Here is an 8,027-nt window from a genome sequence, read left to right as displayed (position 1 = left end):
CTTTCGTCCGAAAGTTGCATGGTTGCCAAAGGGCGTGGTTTCCTTTGGACCATAGACTTTTGTAATGGCAACAGCCAGACAAGCTGTAATGGAGCAAAGGTTCCATGTGTTCACCAACAGGTAAATACAAAAGGAAACAAGGGAATAACATATAGTTAGTTCATTTTAAAAAAATTAATAAAAAATCCCTACTTCTAGCAAACTCATGCAGGAAGTGAAAAAACCTCCACGTTTATAAATCATGCGGATTACTCAATTGTAAGAATTATGAATTCCAGATTTCTTAATAGTTCTTGTGTAGTTATATTCTTCTTCCTTCATCACTGTTCTTTATAATCAGCACTTAAAATGAATGCTTACTAAGAAAGAAATTATCTTGGTCGGTGTATCTCTCCGTAAGAGTAACATCACTTACTCCTTCATGGGCAGTCATTCAACACAGTAGTAATTGAACAAATTTCCAAACCATAATGTTGGTAGACTGGAAGGCTAAAAAACTAATAACCTGTTGTGAATGTTGTGGTTTCTATTTTTTGAAAGTCAAAAAAGTATGAAGGATTAAGTTTATAGATTTGGTTTTGCATCAGATTTCCTTTCATAGTCTACAGTGTGCACAGATGTACGCACGCAAAGAGTTGTGGTAAATGGCTCGATGTCCAGTTGGAAACCTGTAACGAGTGGTGTCCCTCAGGGATCGGTGTTGGGACCGGTCCTGTTCAACATCTTTGTCGGCGACATGGACAGTGGGATTGAGTGCGCCCTCAGCAAGTTTGCCGACGACACCAAGCTGTGTGGTTCGGTTGATACGCTGGAGGGAAGGGATGCCATCCAGAGGGACCTTGACACGCTTGTGAGGTGGGCCGATGCCAACCTTATAAAGTTTAACCAAGCCAAGTGTAAAGTCCTGCACCTGGGTTGGGGCAATCCCAGCACTGCTATAGGTTGGGCAGAGAAGAGATTCAGAGCAGCCCTGCAGAAAAGGGCTTGGGGGTGTTGGTTGACGAAAAGCCTAACATGAGCCAGCAGTGTGCGCTTGCAGCCCAGAAAGCCAACCGTATCCTGGGCTGCATCAAAAGAAGCGTGACCAGCAGGTCGAAGGAGGTGATCCTGCCCCTCTACTCTGCTCTTGTGAGACCTCACTTGGAGTATTGTGTACAGTTCTGGTGTCCTCAACATAAAAAGGACATGGAGCTGTTGGAGCGAGTCCAGAGGAGGGCCACGAGGATGATAAGAGGGCTGGAGCACCTCCCGTATGAAGACAGGCTGAGAGAGTTGGGGCTGTTCAGTCTGGAGAAGAGAAGGCTGCATGGAGACCTCATAGCAGCCTTCCAGTATCTGAAGGGGGTCTACAAGGAGGCTGGGGAGGGACTCTTCCTTAGGGACTGTAGTGGTAGGACAAGGGGTAATGGGTTCAAACTTAAACAGAGGAAGTTTAGATTAGATATAAGGAAGAAGTTCTTTACAGTGAGGGCGGTGAAGCACTGGAATGGGCTGCCCAGGGAGGTTGTGGATGCTCCATCCCTGGCGGTGTTCAAGGCCGGGTTGGACGGAGCCTTGAACCACGTGGTTTAGGGTAAGGTGTCCCTGCCCATGGCAGGGGGGTTGGAACTAGATGATCTTAAGGTCCTTTCCAACACTGACGATTCTATGATTCTATGTAAAAAGTAAAAAGGTGGGGAAAACTGTTAAAATTTAGTCTGCTATGGTTACATACAGAATCTTCCTCAATTAGCTCCTGTCCTAGACTGTACTGTCACCTATCTATATGTGTATATATATATAGCACTCTATTTCTAAAAATTGCAAGTGAATTGGTGAAGTTTCCATGCTCCAAGGAGAACTATTCCAATATCTTGCCCACACAGTTAAAATGGTACACAATTCAAAATCCCACTCCCAGCTGTTTAGCATCTGAGGGGACTGTATACCCTATCTCCTGCCATCTCTTCCCCTATCTCCTGCCTATCTCCTCCCCTGCCAAGCCAGAGCTGAGAGCTTGGAAACCAGAGTGCTGCACCTTCAGCATGTAAGCCAGAGTTCCTCAAGTTGTCCAAGAGGATATGTAACAGACTTGTGCTGTCTTCGTATTTGAAAAACCATTTTGAACAAGTAATTTCATACCCTAGTAACTTAACACCCCAGTTTACCTATAGATACAGGTGCTACCAGTGTAGCTGCTACCAGTGCCAAATCATAGCTCCAGAGTTACAAACAGTAAAGTTTCTATGATGGATAATTAGGCTCCCAAAACCCCTTGTCTAGAGGAATTTCAGGGAGAAGAAAGGTGTGGGGTAAAAAAAAAACAAAACAAAACCCAAACCTGCCTATACAAACATTTTGCACAGCTGCCTTGAAAAACAATTCTCTGAAATAATAAGAGTTGAAAGTTTTATGGCATTGCAGCACAGCCACAGCAGGGGGTAGGTGTAACCTTAGCACACAGGGAGCCCAGATAGTTCCAGTATTTCCTGAAGGGAACAAAAGCCAGAGCTTTGGCAAACAAGCAATCTGCTTAAATGTTTGAGGGTGAAAAGTTTTTTCTTCAGGTAATGAGAAACTGTAGAGACATTGTATAGTGGAAAAGTTATTTTGACGAAGAAGATTATTAAGGGCTTTTGCTTCAGATGGTTATGTGGTTTTCACGTATGTATTTTTCCCTCACCCTCCTTAAGAGATTCATAGTAAGGAGAAATTCAAAGCAAAATTAAACCTGGCTGCTGCTAGTTCTCTATTCCCGCATTTCTCAGTTTTCAGGCATCAGGCACTTGATAATTATTGTGACTCCATTGTAGCTTTCCCTTACATAGTGCTAGTAACATCTCCATTACTTTTATGATTCACCTAGGAACTAATCTTTCTGGAAAGCTGCAATGAGGAGTAGACTTCGTGGCCTATCTGAGGTGCCCAGGGACCCCCTCCTTCAGCTCTGTCCCTCAGAATACTGACAGTAATTCCACTGGACTCACGTGCAGGAGATGGGCAACCAAAAAAGGATGACGAGGTACACACAGTGTGTCTATAAATCACTGTTAAGGTTATACTGTAGTCATATTCCATGTCAAACTGCTGCCCGCAATGCCACCAGAGAAGGCAGGTAAATAAGCAAAAAAGTCAGAGGAGTAAAAAAGATTTATCTAAGTTTGTTATCTTTCAGTATGTCCCTCAAATACAGAAGAAGGTATCAAATTCCAGGAATGTTAGAGGCAGGAAATGAAAAACACTCACAATTATCTTAATTAGCTTACCACACCTTTGCTTGACTAGTGTCCAGATGCAATTAAGAGATTCCAACCTAACCTTTTTTTTTTGTAAACAGAAGAAAGGCTTTTTCCCACCCAGCATGGGCATTCTGCTGTGCTCAGTTTGGAACAGTGATAGAAGGTGTCAGCAGCGCAGGGCATTCAGCCAAAGCAGCAGGAACACAGCCAGGGGGCTTTGCCTGGTCCTGCATGCACTTTTATGGCCAGAGCTGTGGTCTGATACCTGTACAATAAGGGTGTAAGTGAGAATCACAAGTAAATGGCGTGTCACAATATGTGATGAAATGGACTTGAAAGGGCTAAGAAATTAATTAATTTTTTTTTTTTTTAGCTAAAGGGACTGTTCTTGCATGTCAGTTTTGGTTGGTGAGCAGATTTGTGCGGCCTGCTGTGCTGCTCTGATTGTGACGTGTGGTGGACAGGTTGCCATCATGCGTGCCAGCTCAGACACCCAGAGAAACTCCTGGGTTAGGTACCCCTCTGCAGGGGAGGGTGTATCATGGGCTTAGAGTTACAGGGCAGAGGAAAGACTGGCTGAAATGCTGCTGCAGGTGAGTGTAAACAGTGCAGCGATAAGGGAGCAGAGGTGGTCAGTACTGGCTGGCAGCAACTGGGCACCCATTTGCACTGTACTGTGAACAGGAACAGCTACTGGATTGCTACCGCCATTTGCCAACACCAACCTGAGCAGGGAGACAAGCTCCTGCACTGCAGTGTATGGCGTAAAAGTACTAGGCATCTCATTGTGCCAGCCAAGAGGGGACTTTTCAGCTTAGGAAGAGACACAGAGAAGCACAGAAGAATTTTCTAGGCAGGCTGTGAAACATCAGGAGGTAGAAAACACATGGAAAAGGGGAAGGATTAACAGTCATGGAAGCTAGTAACTATTCAAGAAGACAGAGACTTAGGAGAGAAAGATTGAAGAGAGAAAGCACACAGGGGTGAGAAAGCAGAAGTATTCTGGTGAAGGAGGGGCCCCAACTTCATGTTCCTAAGTTGACATCTTTGAAGGTGGGTACCTTTGTGAATTGTACCTATTTGAACTAGAGAGTCTGCTTGATTTAGTCTAAGACCAGAGTGTTGGAGACTTGCATTTGCAAGCTTCTAGTGCCAAAGTGAGTGCTATTCTGGCACACATAATGCCTGGCACAGACACACATAATATGTGCTTAACAAAGAACAAAGGAAAACACGTTATTAACAATATGCTTCAGGAAGTCTAGGAACACATTGCAAAAGGGACCTTGTGGGCTCAATTTCTCTTCATAGGTAACTATTCCATACAGTCATGTCCATAAATTTATTGAAATCTATCTAAAGAGTGTTTTGGTTTCTTTTTCCTATTAGTATTCCATTACCTTTTGTTAGAAACTTAAATCACAGCCAAGCCACACACACCTATTTGCTCAAGGCAATATTGTTCTTTTGTTTAAATATGCTTTCTCACTCCTTGTGTTTAATTCACTCTTGTATTTATAGAGCACAGTTGCATTCTTCCTTAGCCTTTATTCTGTTAGGACGAATAAGTCAAGCTCTTTCAGTTTACTCTTGTATATTAGAGTGCCCTGTGCTAATCCCTGTAGCCATTCACTGCACCTGCTCCAGCTGAATCCATCTGTCCTCCAACATGGGTGACTATTCTAAAGACAATTCCAGGTGCAGTTTTACAAGCTCAACAGCATTAGTATTTCCCTATTGCTCCTGAAAAATTCCTCCCCTGAACACTCTGGAATCACACTTGCCTTTTACTCAGGCACATTACCCCACACCAAACAAATTTAGCTCAAATTTATGATTAACCAATGCACTCGGGGCTTTCTCTGTCTCCATTGCTTTCAATAGATGAGTATTTCTGGTATGAGCTGAGAGCTCATTATTAAGCCTCCAGGTGCATGACCCTGCACTCCTTGTTACTGCTATTCAAATTATCAGTGTTTTCCAGTTTTTCTTGTAGAGTCCGACTCTCCACTGTTTTGACAGTAACTCCCAGCTTCGTGTCATCAGAAACAAAGAATGTGTCCTTCAAATAACTTGCCTTATCACCTTAACTTTACTCTTGTCACAATCATTTTCCAAGCTGCTGCTGCAAATGAACTTAGACGACAATAAAATCCAGCTTCTCCTATATGGCCTCTGTATCCTGATGAATCATGATAAAGCACTGCCTATTAACAACGGCTAGACACAGGCAGAGGAGATGCAGCCACTCTTAATGAAAACTTACGTCCTTGCTCTATTCCATAACTGGCTTGCTTTGAAGGCTACAAGCAGAGGCCTGTTGGGATAAATACTGTGCAAGGATATCAAGACAAGAAGCTGGCCCTGAAAAGAGCTGGATCTGTTGTGCATCTATCCAAAACCAACCATAAAAACAACCACAAAGAAACCACCCCAGGATAATAAGCTATTGTATCCCCAACACTGGAAACCTAAGAGCCCGAATGATCTACTCTCAAGTGGGAACAATGGAAACACGCTGAAATCACTAATACCAAATCCTCAATAGGCAAAATGCAGCCTTGTCACTAAGACAAACTGCTAATAGCAACAATGAGGCTTGGAACAGCTTGTGTGGAGCCAAACTGGCTCTTGTACTTCAGTTGAAGTTCATCCAAAGTTGAACAGAGAAGTCTCCAGATGGTCACTGCAATTTGGGCTAGAAGGAGGGGCCATTCTGTTACTTTCTTGTTCATGAACAAAGCATAGAATTTTGTTTAATGATTAAAATTAAAACTTACCACCAGAGGAATGGACAAGATAAACCACAAAGAAAAAACAGCATCGCTTAAACAGGGAAGCTGTTACTACTTTAAAAAGATATTGTGGACATAGCACTTTGGCAGTTACTAACTCAAAAACTGGGGAAAAGCACAACTGTGTTACAAAGTTTGTGCTGTGCTTTTTTTCATACAGCATATAAAGCAATGCTATTTCATTCCTAGAAGAAAACTTCTAACTTCATGGTATTTAAACAGACAAGCTACAAATCCTCTATTGCAGCCCCAGTCAAGAACGCGACAAGCAGGGAGATGTCCAACTTGTTGAACCGAGTTGTAAGCTACACTTCATTCTGGGTCTTCCATTTCAGGTTGTATTTGCATCTGTCTGCTGTGGTACACAACCATGCTGACAATGCAGACTTTGCCAGTACAGCCAGGCTCAGGGAGAGCACGGAATACCTCAGAAAGACTTTCAGAGAGAGGCATGGGCTTTGAGCCAATCTGCCTACTCCCAGGGACACCAGCTTGCCTGCAGTGCAGATGAGCTGGGAAGGTTATGGGCTCCATCAGCTTGGTCACACAACAAGTCAGAGAACACAGTTAGGAGGAAAAGCTGCCCCTGAGCAGGTTGCCCCATACACCCAGGCAATGGATGTCTCTGGGGAGACATGAGGGCAGACCTGGTGCCTCTCCAGAAATGTTGGCCAATAGCAAAGCTAATATCAAGCTTAGGAGAGGGGCATTTAGAAGAGGGGCTGTTTATTAATAGATCTGTACTTAGAGTTTTCAAGCATAGTGATGACAATAATCATTAGGCTGCCAAGGTCTCAGTGATAAATTTCTGTTTCTTCATTTGCCATCCCAGTCTTGATCTTGAATCAATAAGCATACACATGGTGAGTGTGAAGAATATATAGAAGCCACAAGGAACATAAAAAAGCTACGTGAAACACTGACTATGCAGCCGAGGTGGTAACACGTCCTAAGGCATGAGATCTGCCCTGGGTAATGTGCCTAAACTTCTTCAGGGCGGAACAAGGACCCAGCTTCGCCCATGCCTGTTTGATTTGACATTTAAAGCAGCCAGTTGACAGAATCACCCTCCAAGCCAAAAAACACCCAGTGTTGTAGCCAACAATGACTACTACACACCTTTGCCATAAGGACCCACCTGAGAGCCACCCAGCAGGACCACAGCACATCCTGGTGGAAGGGATTTCCTCAAATCACTCCTGCCACGGACAGGCAACGCAAGGAGGCCATACAGATCTTCAGAGGAAGCGAGATGAGATTACACTTCCTTGTATCTCTCCCAGGGCAGGAACTCAGTGAAGCAGACTATTCATAGACAAAATTACTATTTGGGGTTTTGTTTTTCTCCAGAATACATACCGATACCCTGCAGGTGCCAGCTGTATTTCTCCCACCCAGCATGTTTATCTTGAAAATCAAATTCCCCATTTCTAGTAGATGCTACAAAAGGAAAGAATGGTGGTGGGGAAGTGTTAGCACACCTGAAGAAATCAGGGCAGATAAAATGGAATACCAAAGGAGAAAATAATTTTTGCAGGCAAGTCAGGAAATCACTCTTGTGCATTTGCTCTTCAAGCAATGCGGATGGGTGGGGGACAGGAAGACTAAATACTGCTCAATTATTCCGTTGGTCTATTCCATTTTTAAGTCTTATTTCTAGGACCTGCTGCAAGCACTAACCTTTAGCTGAAATTACCATGAAAGAACACTGGTGAGGAATAAGCCTGAAAAAATATGAGCTCTCGGAACATGGGGATGAAATCTGAAAATGAGTTTCATTATTCATGAGTAGCCTTTGGAGATATCTAAGTGACTCTAGAAGGGTGACACTGCCACATCGCCACCCATGCACCACCTTTATGACATCTTTTACATTTCTCTATTTTTCAATATGTTGATCTGTACCAATAGTAGGAGGCACTGGTTTTCTTGGCTTTACGGTTTTCTTGGCTTTGCCGAGGAAGAGCAGCTGCACAGAGAAACTGAAGTTACCAGTTTCAAACTGGTCTTTTTC

The sequence above is a fragment of the Strigops habroptila genome, chromosome 6 (genome assembly GCF_004027225.2).
Source record: "Strigops habroptila isolate Jane chromosome 6, bStrHab1.2.pri, whole genome shotgun sequence".
Taxonomy (NCBI): Eukaryota; Metazoa; Chordata; class Aves; order Psittaciformes; family Psittacidae; genus Strigops; species Strigops habroptila.
The sequence above is the reverse complement of the archived record's forward strand: the minus strand, read 5'-3'. Positions refer to the sequence as shown.